Source organism: Eubalaena glacialis, chromosome 6 (assembly GCF_028564815.1).
Source record: "Eubalaena glacialis isolate mEubGla1 chromosome 6, mEubGla1.1.hap2.+ XY, whole genome shotgun sequence".
Classification (NCBI taxonomy): Eukaryota; Metazoa; Chordata; class Mammalia; order Artiodactyla; family Balaenidae; genus Eubalaena; species Eubalaena glacialis.
In genome coordinates this window covers 93603473-93618195 of record NC_083721.1, presented here as the reverse complement: position 1 = coordinate 93618195, position 14723 = coordinate 93603473, and the positions used below count along the sequence as shown (strand labels likewise).

At 41.1% G+C, this 14723-nt stretch overlaps 3 pseudogenes; all 3 read right to left on the bottom strand.

The window, feature by feature from the left end:
- LOC133093012 (anaphase-promoting complex subunit 15-like) overlaps positions 1-6461 on the bottom strand; it is a 36688-nt pseudogene extending 30227 nt beyond the window's left edge.
- Positions 6462-10798: 4337 nt separating this feature from the next.
- Positions 10799-11358, bottom strand: LOC133093011 (serine/arginine-rich splicing factor 3-like; annotated as a pseudogene).
- A 200-nt stretch (positions 11359-11558) lies between these two features.
- Positions 11559-14350, bottom strand: LOC133093010 (DNA (cytosine-5)-methyltransferase 1-like; annotated as a pseudogene).
- Positions 14351-14723: the final 373 nt, after the last annotated feature.

Genomic DNA, 14723 nt, shown 5'->3' with positions numbered 1-14723 from the left:
TTTAATCGCCATTACCAAAGAGGCATAAGAACTTAATTGGAGTAGATGGTCCAAGATTGTGCACTAAAGCTGCCAGCATAAGACCTCATTTTCAGAACAATTATTTTCCTTCACCAAAGAGAATCTCATGAGTTCATCTATTCAGCCAAGATAAATCAATTTTTTTCTCTTAATGTGTCCACGAACAACATCTACTTTCCATTATTTCTTGTGGTCACAAAAGCATTTCACTGAATATTTCTACAAATAGCTCTCACATGCCCATGCCTCCTTTGATGACTTTGCAATTCTAATAAAGTGATTAGAACTCCTTATCCCTGCTGTGGCCTCTGCTAAACAATGTGAAAATACCTCTCCTGCTGGGGTTATCCTGCCAGCAAAATTCAAATGGCCCACCAACAAGTACATCTGTTGTAATTTGACTTCCTTTGCCCTTGTTACTTTTTTCTACTATTCTATAAGATCTTGAATTTTCCCCTTGAAGCTCTAAATTCCTTTTTAATTATTTATTTGTGGAGAATCTCTTCTACAGATAAAATCAAGTTGATTAGTCTTCTAGTTTTCCTCTAACTATTGGAGTTTTAACAAGACACTTGCTCTCTGAAACCTCACAGCTTCCTAATTAATAGGTGTTTGAACATGACAGGGTCATCCGATTTGTCTTATGCATTCATTGTGTTCGATTATGGGTCCCAAATATCCTGATTAACACATGTACAGTTGTGATCTTGCTGGGGAAGAACATGGCAGTGAATTTGAAATACAGACTCAATGAGATTTTGACAAGTAGTTTTGCTAAATACAGGAGGTAATTTAGAGTGGCAGAACATTTAGGCATAGACTGTTAAATGTTTCATCAATCTTCAAGAAATGTTAAAAACAAAACTGGGTTTGGTGGAAGAATTTTTTTTTGGACTTTCTGATTTATACGTTTCACACTGATGAAAGAAAACTTGGTCCTTTGCTGATTTTGCCTTTAGTCTCATCCTCTGGTAGCAGCACCTGCTCTTCCTTTGGGCAGAGAGCCCTTTCCCATTCACTCTATGGATCAGACAATGCTGAAACTATTGACTCCTGGATTCACTGGTGGCCCAGCCCTGGCTAACAGAGTCACATTACACTGACCACAGTGGGGAATGCATCACCACTGTGGGCCACAGCAGTCTGGGGATGTTCATAAAACTGTTGGGAAAGATAAGCTCTTGTTTCCTCTGGGGTTTCCACATGGGTTAAAAAACCTCTGAAGCTACTATTGACCCAGTTTGCTCTTACATAGGAGAACTTGCCTGAAAATGGCAATAACCTAGGAGGAAGCAGGACTGAGAAGAGACAGACGAGTGTGGCCATTTCATTGCTCCATCCTCTGGCACCCAGCCAGACCTGAAGTTATACCACCCCCAGCCTTTTCAATTACTTGAGCCAATCAATTCTCTATAATAGGTAAGCCCCTTTGGGCTGGGTTTTCAGACTTGCCACTGAAAGAATCTTGCTGCATAGAAAAGGTGTCTCTCACAAAAGATAAATTAATCCAAGACTCTACCCTTTGAATTTAGTAAAAATGACATTATAAAGCTAATTTATTGACTTAATAATTTTTGAATGGAATACAGTCAGACTCCCAAAATATACCTTTGGTGATTATTTTAAGGTCATAACCATTACATCGTTTGAATTTTTCCAGTATTTAGAGGTACTTCAATGATATAATCTCATTAATTCTTACAATGTCCTTTTGAACTAGCCAGGGGACAGGTATGCTTATCTAATAATATAATAGTCCCGTTCTCTCTTGCACTTCATGACATATTTCAGTGAAGGCTGAATAACAAAGCACAAGGTCACCTATATAAGCACCTACAGAAAACAGTAATTACTTCCCTTATGATGTAGGTAGGATATCACTGTGGAAATCAGCATAAAGATTCCAGCACAAATTAATCACCTGTGAGGAACTGTGTGGCCAATAGAATTTTTAATAATGTAGGTAGATGAATATAACATTTACATAACGCATATCATATGCACTGTGTAGATATTTAATCAACACATTTTAATGAAAGTCCTTCTACTTGTACTTCATTATATGTATATTATATGTAAGATAATTACATAATTTATAAATACAATAATATATTTATTAAATGGTTACTGTATGTATGTTCTTGTAAAATGTATATTTAAAGTATATGAAAATATACTTCACTTGAAATATGCTGAAAGTAAATTTAAGTGTTCCCCATTATATTTTTCCTCACCATACAAAAAGTGTGCTTTTTTCCTCTCAAAAAAATAGCAGCTACTTCGACTCCTGATTAAAGTAAGATTGGGGTAGAATATATTCCCACATTGCTAAATATTTTTCTTATTAAGATTCAAATTATATTTTAATTTTTGAATAGAAAGTTTCCTAAAATATATTACACGACCCTGACAATTTAATCTGCTCTTGATGACTGAGTGGCCTCCTCATAAGCATCCTTCTGGGTTATAAAATTTTAAGTGCTTCTGGATTTATTAAAATATGTAGTGTGGTTTAAACACAAACGCTGTGATTTATGAATTTATATGTCTGCTTTTAGTAATTTTCTATTTTTTTGAATTCTATGGAATTTGTGTAGCTTGCAATAAAATCCTTTTACTTGAGTGAATTTGAGTTTCTATTACTCATTAGATGATTTAGGAGTGTTTACAGGAGGCATTTTAATACATAGCTTTAAAAAAACATCTATATAACCCAGCAGTTCTACTCCTGGATATAATCCAACATAAGACACATACAAAAATGTTCAGAGAAGCACTATTCACAGTAGCCAAACCTGGAGATAAAGCTAATGTCTATCAAAAGTAGAACTGATTCCTAAATTTTAGTATATTTGTTGCAGGAAAATGGGGCAAGAGAGGATGGTCACGTCCCAGGTCTCGGGCAAGTTCCTGGGACAGGCCACCAAGTAAGATTTGTTGGCTTCGTGCAGGAAAGAATTCATAGTAAAGTGAAAGCAGGTTTATTGAGAGAGGTACACATTCCATAGGCAGAATGCAGTCCATCTCAGAAGGTGATAGTGGCCCGGGGCTGTGGAGGTGGTTAGTTTTTATGGGCTGGGTAATTTTATAGGCTAAATAGTGGGAGGATTATTCCAACTATTTTGGGGAAGGGGTGGGGATTTCCAGGAATAGGGCCACCGCCCATTCTTTGGCCTTTTATGGTCAGTTTCAGAACTGTCATGGCGCCTGTAGGTGTGTCACTTAGCATATGCTAATGTATTACAGTGAGCTCATAATGAGGCTCAAGGTCTACTGGGAATCAAATCTTCTGCCATCTTGGGCCTCATCGGTTCTAACCAGTTTTTGTCGTATCCAGTTTTTCTCAACAGCTGTGTCATTCTTTAAGGTTTGTGCCCTGCCCCCCTCCTTTCCTGTCACCTATTCATACAATGAAATATTGCATAGCCATGAGAATAGATAACTTCACAGAATAATATGGATGAAATTCTCAAGCAAAAAGTCTCATCAGTGAAGCTGGATACAAGAGAGCTTGGTGTGAGGAGGTTCTGGAAGGGAACAAGGTGGGGAAGGCTGGGGTGCTGGATGTCACTAATATTCTGTTCCTTGATCTTGGTCCTGGCTCCACAAGCACGAATCCTTTCTGAAAAGTCGTTGAGCTATGCTGTGGTGTGTGCATGTTTCTGCATGTACTTTATAGTTCAGCACAAGTTTACTCAAAAGAGAAGATAAAAATTAATTATGATATATGCCTTTATATTTATATTGAACACCACTTTCAAAGCACATGTATTATCTCATTTTATTCATCCATTTCATAACTGTTCATTTGTCTGTTTGCTTATGTATTTCCTGTCATGATCCAGGTAACAGGCAAGGGGCTGGAGATGCTGCACAGATTAAGCAGACCTAATCCCCACTTGCATGGAGTTGACACTCATGTCCCCCCATAACATTCCTGTGAAGTAGGTAGGGAAGGTACGGTCTTTTGAGTTTTGTTTGTTTATGTGTTTGTTTGTTTCAATGGGAGATAATTAAGCATGCTTATGTGCTTCACAGAAGAACCCATTTGAGAGGTAACAGGTGCAGGATGTGAGAAGGAAGGAAGAAAAATTTTAAAGTGAGACCCCTGAGAAGGACACAAGAAAGGACCCCAGAAGGAGGAGAAAGGAAAGAAAACTCCAAACTGGGAATTATCAGGGGTCATGTGCTGTTTGTTAGCAGAGCAAGGAGTAGAAGGAACCTGACACCTCAACCACATCGAACCAAATTTCTCTTCATCGTTGCCATTTCTAGGATGCCAACAAAGCCCATTTATACACATGTGCTTGCATGCATGCACACGCATATATACTCTAAACAATAAGCCTGCTTCCTATGTACATAGTTCACCATCATCTGCTGGTGATGTGTTGTATTCCCTTCAGAAAAGGAGGCCTGCAGGCCAAGTTTCATGGCTTAAAACTGGTGGAGGTCTTTGCTTTCTCTGGCAGTGGAGAGAACTAGAATGGAAAGGAGGGAAATATGACAAGTGTGAAGGGTCAGAAAACAGAATAATGACACTAATGGAAAATATGGGAGGAAACTCCTCTTTGGAAGTTACTGATTTGGAGACTGAATTTGTAAATACCTTGGGATTTGTCATCAAAATGCTTTCTAGGAAAGCAAAGACCTGAGCAGGAGGCAATGCTGTGTGCCTTGAGCCCTGGGGAGAAAGTTCCTTTATGTGTTATTCCAGGTTCTGCAAGCAGCAGACAGGGAGATGGAGTTAAATGTGGAAAAGATTGACAAGGTTGAGTGCCTATGAGGGAAAGTGAGGAGGAAGCTAGGGAAGCTTGGAAGAGCCAAAAGACTAAATGTAAGCCTGGTTCTTATAAAAGACAGAGAAGGAATGAAGTTCGGATAGAAGAATCTTAGACTAGGGTGCACTTCTAAAATAATTCAGCAATGTCAACGGGGAGTCCTCAAAGCAAAGTTGTCCATCAGACAAGTCCCACATCCCCCAAGACTGGGCCTGCCTTAGTATTCCTGCTGCACTCAGTCACCGGCTGGGAGCAGCCCCCAGAAAGTGCTGTGTTGTCATGAATGTGTTGTTGAATCTCAGAGCACAGCAGCTAGGGCCATACAGGAATTATATTCTCCCCAGTTAGAGATCCTAGAGAGGCTTTTTCGTGGCCACCACGCCTTGTATGTTTTGAAGGATAAAAATGAGACAATACTCATTCTGAGGATAAGAGAATCTGGGGATTTTTTAATATTGTGAATCATCATCTGGACTCTGCAGATGTGATGCTTGGAGATATATATTGCTATTTTAGAGAGTGCAGGCATTACAATTGTCTCTGATAGGTAACATCAAGCAATGGCTTGAATCAAGTGAGGAAGTAATCCACTTTGATGTCTGCAGGAGAGCATTCTAGGCAGAGGGTCAGTAAATGCAGAGGTTATGAGGGGGGAATATGCATGTCTTGCTCGAGGAAGAACAAGGAAGCCAGTTGAGAAAATAAGAGGGAGAGTAGAAGGCTACTGTAGAGTGAGCAAGATGGAGTGTAAAAAAAAAACAAGGTCAGGGAGTTAGTTGGGGACCAGATCATATAAGCCTTGGATGTCGTGGGAAAAGCTGCAGATTCACTCTGACTAACATGGGAAGTCCCTGTAAGCTCAGCGTAGAGAATCAATGTTATTAAAGGGATCACTCTGGTGCCTGTGTGAAGGACTGACTATAAGTAGAAAGAGATTCCAAAAATCATGTTTTCTCAACTTCTCTGGATTTATCTACATATATCAATTATTGTCCCAATCCTTATGCACTGCCTTTTTCATGGGCTTCTTTCCAATAGGTGAACATTCAAATGGAGTAACTGAAACACATAAGAAAAGGATTGTATATGAGAATAGGGGAAGGGTAAAGGGAAACCAACAAAAGAAAGTGATGTCCTCTGGTTCCCACCCACAGGCCTGAAGGGGGAAGAGGAAGGAGCAGTTACCAGAAGATGGGGAGAGAACCATTGCTGTGGGAGAGTATCACCAGACAAAAGCTGTGGAGAACTTAGCCACTGCTAACCCATGACACCAGCAGGGAGGAAGGCTGGGCAATAAATACCTTGATCTCACTTTTGGACAATGCTTCCATTTCTGCTGGTGCCTCCCATTGACCAAAACTAACCAGCAGTCAGAGTGCACGAGCGCTCAAAATGCGATTCATACATGTCGACTTCCTGATAGAGCAGCTGGACAAGGGTGCTGAGTGGATCTGTAGGCATATTCAGCAATTAGTCACTACAGATATGCAAAGTACTTATCTTTTTTAAAAAGTTATCTTTGCTCCTTAAGTTCTACGTGCCTCAATTATCCTGTCGCTCTCATCTCCTTCCGAGAGAAGCTTCTTGAATCTACTTACCGTCACCATCTTTTGAATTCATTCCTCTGTCCATTTCCCTCTGGCTTCCACTCACTCCCATCACTCACTTGAAAGGGATCCTCCCAGCATCATCACTAAACTCCTACTTGTCACTTCTACCAATCTCAGTCTATTTTATTTGACCACTTTTCAGCATTTGATCATAATAATGACACACTTTTCCTTGAACTGGCTTTTCTGTTGATCTCCTCTTTTCTTCATCTTACTCTTATTAGTTTCCTAGGGCTGCTATCACAAAGTACCACAAAATAGGTGTCTTAAAACAAAAGAAATTTCTTCTCCCACAGTTCTAGAGTCCGTAAGTCCAAAATCAAGGTGTCAGCAGGGCCATAGCGTCTCCGAAGTCTCTAAGGAGGATCCTTCCTTGCCTCTGCCTAACTTCTAGTGGCTGCTGGAAATCCTTGGTGCTCCTTGGCTTGTAGATGCATCTCTCCGATCCCTGCCTCTGTCGTCACATAGTGTTTTGTGTGTACATGTGTGTGTGTGCATGTGTATGTGTGTATGTGTCCTCTTATATGGATTTTAGTCATATTGAATTTAGGGTCCACTCTAACTCAATATTACCTCATCTTAACTTGATTACATCTACAAAGAGCTTATTTCCAAATATGGTCACATTCATGGGTTCCCAGTGAGCATGAATTTTGACAGGAAACTATTCAACTCAGCACAGGCTCCTTTCTTATTTCAAAGCACCCACCCCTTAAAATATAACCTTGCCCAGGGTTTTCTTCATTCCCCACTCTCTTATTTTGCACAGGTTTCAAACACAAATGCCTACAAGGAAGCAAACATATAACAAAAATGAGTGATGTGGTTCTTTTATAAAGAAAACTAAAAAACGCCTGCCTTGTAAATAACAATTGACCTTTGGTCTAAAGGCAAGTGGAATGGCCTGTGGTCAACTGAAGAAAGCGTGTCCTATTCTAAAGGTGACAAGCTGTTCAGACCCATCTGAGTGTTGTCATTCAGAAATGCAAGAATAGTGATGTTAAGCTGATTTTGTTTTTAAGAAAAACTGGAAACCTTGATTTTCATATAAAATCACTTAGAAAATGATTCAAAAATAAATAAAACAGGGGTCTTCCCTGGTGGCGCAGTGGTTGAGAGTCCACCTGCCAATGCAGGGGACACGGGTTCGAGCCCTGGTCTGGGAGGATCCCACATGCCGCGGAGCAACTAGGCCCGTGAGCCACAACTACTGAGCCTGCGCGTCTGGAGCCTGTGCTCCGCAACAAGAGAGGCCGCGACAGTGAGAGGCCCGCGCACCGCAATGAAGAGTGGCCCCCGCTTGCCGCAACTAGAGGAAGCCCTTGCACAGAAACGAAGACCCAACACAGCCAAAAATAAATAAATAAATTTTTAAAATAAATAAATAAATAAAACAAAAACAAACAACAAAAAAAATACCAATATGTGGGGAAACACTATGCAGACCAAACAAAAGCCATTTATGTGAATGGCCCACAGGTCCAGTTTGTAACCTCTGTTCTAAATACATCTTTCTGATGATGTTGAGGGTTACTTAAGATCAGTGGTAACTTGGTTTTTAGACTACCCATCTTTCTAGTCGTAGAGATGTAGAAAGAACATCATAATGGACAGTCACACTTGTCTACTCACAAGAATATCAAGTTTCATACGTCAGATATTAAATTCGGCGTTTGCCACCACTAAACCTGCCCCTCTCTCTCACAGTCACTTCCTCAAAGACTGTCAAAGTCATCTCAGATTTCCCACTATCCCTTAGCACATTTAACCATATATTTTACCCATGCAGTATCTTTTAAATCTCTCAGATGAATACCCCAAATCTCTCAAATGAATCTCCTTCTCTCCAACCATATAAACACTAGCTTGTTTTGTGTCCTGTTCTAATAGCAGCCTTTATCTACTAAGCACTAAACCTCTTTTAAATAAATATGTATCTCACTTAATCTTCATAGCAACAGTGTGATAATGTTGTAGTTTAGGTTCTAAAATAGAGCATGAGAAAGGCCTTAGGTGAGAAAAGCAGAAGTGAGGGAGGGAAGAAGAGCCAATATAAGGTGTATTGCTATGATTGCTTCTATAGGCAACAGGAGCTGGAATATCTGAGAAATGAACAGAAGGCCTCCAAGAAATGGCCATCCAAAAGACAAGAGTTTGAGCCATTTACCACATCTGCCATCCCCCTTTGTTAGAGGACTGGCCCTGGGCCATTTTTGCATTGATTGAGAGGCTCCTACAGCTCAGGGACAAAAAGAGAAAAGATACACAGCATACACTTGAGTTGGACTACTACCAGGGCAAAGTGAGCCTGAGCTCACATGGAACTATTAAGCACAGCTGCAGCTAAACCCAAGGTAAGCTAAGGGGGGGCAACACAGAGCACCAAAGGCATCTGCTTCTGATGAAGAAAGTAAAGGTTTGAGAGGTAACACAGATTGAAAGGTAATCAAACGCGGATTTATCTTCAAGTGTGACTCCAAAGCTTCTACTTTTAACTCCTATGTGTAAGAAGTTTCAGCCAACCTCAAACTTAGATGACACAGTCCCCAAGACTGACCTCAGTTTTTATACCAACTGCGAGTTTGGCAGTGTGGGGGGGGGGGCCTGGGGGGATAGGGGAAGAGCGGTGTCCCAAAGCCATCATCAGTTTCAATAATTCATAAAAAAGACTCATAAAACTTACTGTCTAGGAGAGTTCTGAATGTGAGCTTCCTTGGTCTGCTCCCCATGGAGTCAGGATGCATTACTCTCCCAGAATCAACATGTGGCAATACTCATGGAGCATTGCCACCAGCGAGGCTCACCCAAACATCAGAATTCATCATTTTTATGGGAGTTCCATTACACAGGTTTGATTTTTTTTTCTTTCTTTTTTTTTTTTTTGGCCACGCCATGCTGAATGCACGATCTTAGTTCCCTGACCAGGGATCGAACCTGTGCCCCCTGCAGTGGAAGCACAGAGTCCTAACCACTGGACCGCCAAAGAAGTCCCTACAGAGGATTGACTGATTATCCATGTCATTGATCTCAGCCTCCAGTATGACTGATACCACATGACCCCACCCTAAATCACAAGGTTGGTCTCTCTGTCATAACCAATATCGACCCTAAGATTATCAGATGTGATTGTCCTCACCTTAAAATCTGGTATGGCCACCCCCCACTCTGAACAAAGATAATTCTATCAGGTATGACATGGATTACCTCCAAGAAGCTGAGGACAAAAGCCAGACTTCTCTTTGGGCAATGCCAAATTCTTGACTACATACTATGAAATATGATTCACGATTCAGAATAAATCATGGCCATTATAAAATATCGGTCTGATGGTGTCTTTCCCTCCTTGAATAGCTTCAGTGGCTCTCATCACCTTCAGAGTAAGATCCATTCTCTTTAGAATGGCATACTAGGCACCTCATCATCTGACCTCTATCTACCTTTCCAACCTCATACTATACACTGTTTTCTTTGTACCCTATAGCCCTTCCAAACCACTGGAACTTCCCCTAATGACCCTGTCCTGTTCTCATCAGCAGCCTGACTAGTAAAAATGAGTAATAGCACATACACTCTACAACAACAAGAAAGTTACTTTTTTTTTTTTTGAGCAGTGCAAATAGATTAAGACAAGGTCCTGAGACCTATGAGTGTGTGTGTAGGAGGTGTTCCTTGATGAAATAAATGTCAATTGAAGAGGAGAGAAGATGTGAGAGAGTAGGAGAGAAAAATGGATATACTCTACTTTGGCAGGTGAGTGGCCAAAGTAGGATTGAAGTTCAACTTTCTTCCACCATTTGGAGCAGAAACAAAATGTTCAGACCTCTATCAAACTCTACCACATGTGGCCCTTTCTTGCCTCAGAATTTCTGAAGATGCAGTAACGTCTCCCCAGAAAGCATATGCATATGCACATGTTCACACACAGCTATGTTTCAAGACTCCATTCAGAACATCTTCCCTCACCATTATCCCTGCCCTCTCTCCTCTGTATGTGGATCACTCCTCTCTCTCTTTATTGCACAATACTGCCTGAACAGTTACCAAGGTGTACTCCTACTGCTTATTTGTATATTATTCCTCTATGAGCTTTAGGAGAAAAAGACCATACTTTTTTTTTTTTTTTTTTTTGTCAGGAGTTGGAATTTTATTATCAGTCTAGGTAAGACTAAAAATTCAAAGCAAATTCAATTTTGCTTAAGGGAACATTGTAAAGTAACAATTCTTCATATTACATGCCTCACGTGATCCATTTCAAACCATAGAGAATTACACCTTTAGGTGTCACTGTTCCAAGAGACAAACAAATGTGAACAGCTAAAACGTTTTTAAAATGCACCAAGCTTATGAAGTCTCAAACAAAACTTGAATTTTCTGTACATACTCCTGTCAAATGAAGTTATTTCCTGTACACCACTCCTCTTGCAAAGTGGTCTTCTGTTCCCTTTCATTTGACCTAGATTGGCTAGGAGACCTAGAGAAAGATCGGGACGGCTTGTGATTTCTCTCCTGGGACAGGGATCTCTCTCTTCTCCTATATCTAGAAAGGGACCTGCTCTGGCTGACGGAGAAGCTTCTCCGTCTTGGAGATGTGTGGGAGGTGGAGGACTCCTCCTCCGATAATCATCTCGAGGGCGATGACCCCAAGAAGGAGGCGGTCACGATTTCGACTTCTCTTTTCCGCATTCCACAGGTCCACTCTTACTCGGCAGCCACATAGTGTTCTCCCATCTAGTTCTCCGACAGCATCGGCTGCATCTCGGGGATCTTCACATTCAACAAGAGCGAAGCCGGGAGGGTTTCTAGCAACCCACACACTTCGGAGTGGTCCATAATAGCCTACAGCTCGTTCCAATTCAGTCTTGTTACCATTGTTTCCAAGATTACCTACATAAACTTTACACTCCAATGGACAGGAATCACGATGCATTTCGAGATCTCGGGTTAGAAACGCGGAGGCTCAGATCCACACACCCTTGGCTGGGTCTTCCCAGTCCCCTCTCGTGTGGCACCCGCAGATGCTCTCGCACACCCGTCGTCCATGAAATGGCCTGGCAGGCGGATTCTTAACCACTGCGCCACCAGGGAAGCCCAGTGGTGATGTTTAAGAAGAGACTCCTCTCCTTTTAGAAGCGCTTCTGTAGATATTTCAGTAATATGTCTGGGATCTGTGTATCTTTTCATCCTCATCTTTCTCATCAGAAACTTGTGGTTTTACTCTTTCAGGTTCTTTTTCTTCCAGTGTCCGTTTGCTAGCGCTCGTGTTCTCCTTCATTCATTTCAGCCTGAGCTCCTCCGGCCTTGCATCTCTGTCTGGCTCCTCCTTAGATTTGTGTTTAGGTGTTAGTCCTTCGGTTTGACATCTGAGTCTCTTTTCTTCCTGCAGGTGACCAGGCTTTACTTTATCATCTCTTTCTTCTGCTTCCACGTGTGCTCCTGGTCTTACTCTTACCAGTTATCCTGCAGGGAGCGGTCCAGCAACTCCTTCTCTGGGTGTAACTCTACGTCTCTTTTCCTCCTGGTCTTTTTCTTCTTCATCGACAGAATCATCTGATTTTGCTTTTTCTGGGTCTTCCTCAGGTTTCCGTTTGGCAGGGATTTTGTTTCTCCGTCGGACTTGCTTCTCCTGGGCATGCAAAGTTTGGAAACAGGTTTGGGGGACTTGCTTTTCTCTGCTATTTCCACTCTGCGCTCCTCACCACTTGTCTGGCTGCCGTTTTCTAGATATCCATTCACTTCCCGACTGAAAGCATGAGCTCCATTCTCCAAGGACAAATCTTTATTTAAAAGGGATTTGACTTTAGCCCCTCCTCTGATAATTCTTCTTTATGTAATTTGGTTTCCAAGTCACATAACTGATTCTTTATTTCTGTCTGCAGAAATTCAGGCAAGAGATTCCATTCCTCCTTCACGCATTCTTTTTCTGTTAAACTATCTCTTTCCAAATCTTTGAGCGTAGATTGGCAGTGGCCACGGGTAGACGGCGGGCTCGGCCCCCACGGGCGACTTGAACCTCACTCCAGCTTCTCCCCCATGTCTTCGCGCGCGGCCCCCGCACCAGGCTAGTCTGGCGGTTGGCGGAGGCGCGGGCAAGACCATACATTTTATCTCTACACCTTTATCATCTAGCACAGGCCCAATAACATTGGGATGAAAATTTATAGAGTACATGAGCAAATAAAGAAGGAAGAGAGAGAGAGAGAATGGCGGGAAAGAAGACAGGGAAGAAAAGAGAGAGGGAGGGTGGGAGTGTTGAAAATTCATTTGGTTTGCAGAGAAGCAGAGGATGAGTTAGTGTCAAGTTTAATAGAATACTATCCCTTGAAACCCCCAACCCTTAGCCCCCAAGCAGCAACCCTGCTTCTGATGGCAGAGTTTGGTTAGTGCAAGGATAACACAAGGCATAAGCTGAATGACATTAAACTGCTCATGGGTTCATGCCCAAACCAATTCCCTCTGCAGTGAGGTAACATTTCTGTAGTCTTCTGTGGTACTTCCAGAATCTCTCCAGGCTATGGTGACAACAGATTTAGTAGACAAGAGGGAACTAGCAGCACATCACACGAACTGAACTGGAAAATGTCCTGGCCAATTAGCAGCAAACCTCTGTGACAATTAACAAACAGCCTGGGAACAAAGACTATCTACCCCGTAATTCTCAGTCCTGGAATGTTCATTGTCTCTTCCTGTCTTGGTTTTATAGTTTCAACATTTGAAAGATGGGTATTCCACTCTTTCACTAGTTTGTAAGCTCCCTTGAGGACCTAAATCCATCTAATACATCTTTTTATTCACACAACATCTAGCACAGTGTTTGACTCAAAGTAGGTATGTCATAAATATTTTTGAAGTAAATAAAAAAATTCTACCCCAAACTTGAAGCTATAATTTGTCTCCTGCTACCAGGTGACCGCAGAACGACATGGGCATATAAATTAAATAGTGTGGTTTAAACATTTCTCCATACTTTTTAGTTGCCTTAATCAAAATCAAAACAGATAAAGTTAGGTTTGTATGAGGAAGGACATTTAGAGGTTATTTAGTTCAATTCTCCCCTTTTAGATGAGAAACCTGTTAAATTGGCTCCTCTAATATAATGGAGCTAGAACTATGGCCAGACTATAGTCAGAAGCCGGTCTCCAGACCTTCAATCTAGTGTTACTTTTTTTACAGCAAGTTTTTTCTCATAACTTCTTTTTAGTAATCAAGACAACAGGGTGTTTTTTTAACAATACTTAAGAAAACATAAGGCACTTTGGTACATTTCAGTAGTTTTCTCACTAACACACATCAAACAGCCTTGAATCTTTGTTAGTTTGCATTCAAGAGCTCTTTTGATGGTTTGTCATCAACCTTCCCCCCATTTCTCTGAAAGAATAGAGGCCATCAGCCAAGGTCACTTTTTCCTTCTGATTCCTCTTGATCTATTTCTGATTACTTCTGATCTACAAATTTATCCTACTTTCCTCTCAGTTAACCTTAGAGAAAGAGATGTTCCTTCTCTTTCTCAGGGCTAAATCTACCATCCTGGCACTTGATCTAATTCTTGTCAATATCCAAGAGATTTGTTCTATAGTCTAGCCTCTCTCTCTCTCTCTCCTGAGGCTTAGACCTCTCTCTAGCTCCTGGCACCACAAACAGCCTTAAGTTTCCTCCATCTTAAAGCCTCCTGATCCTACCTACTTGAATAACTACCTGCAAATCCTACCCTCCCCTTCTCATTCAAACATTTTGAAAGAATACACTCAGTCTCACTTTGTTAACTTCATTCATTTCTCAGCTCACTACAATCTACCCTCCACCCCCAGAATATTACTAAGATGGCTCTAACCAAGACCACAAACTGCTTCCTAATAATCAAACACAGGGGAAATTTCGAGTCTTATGTTACCGTCTCGCTTTTTTCTTCTCAAAACCTTTCCCTATTCTTTCAGTTCCCATGACTCTGTATTCATTTGATCCCCTGAAATGTTTTATTCCTGTTTTCTGTGTGGGTTGTTCTTCCGTCTACTCTTAAAATGTCAGTTTCCCACAAAAAATATAATCATGATTTCAAGTACCAATATATACTGATGGCCACCAAATCTGTATTTCCATCTCAAACAGTTTTGATATTCAGATATAGCTGTTCATATACTTATTTAATGAATTCCATGTTCATGCATGATAAGCACCACAAAAACTCAATTCAACATCTTTGATCCTATCCCCTACTTATACATACTGTAGAACCCCACCAAAATGCTATTATGTGGAGTCCAAAAAATTGCTAAAATTCAAGGTCACATTATTGTAAGGTTAATTTAAAAATCAT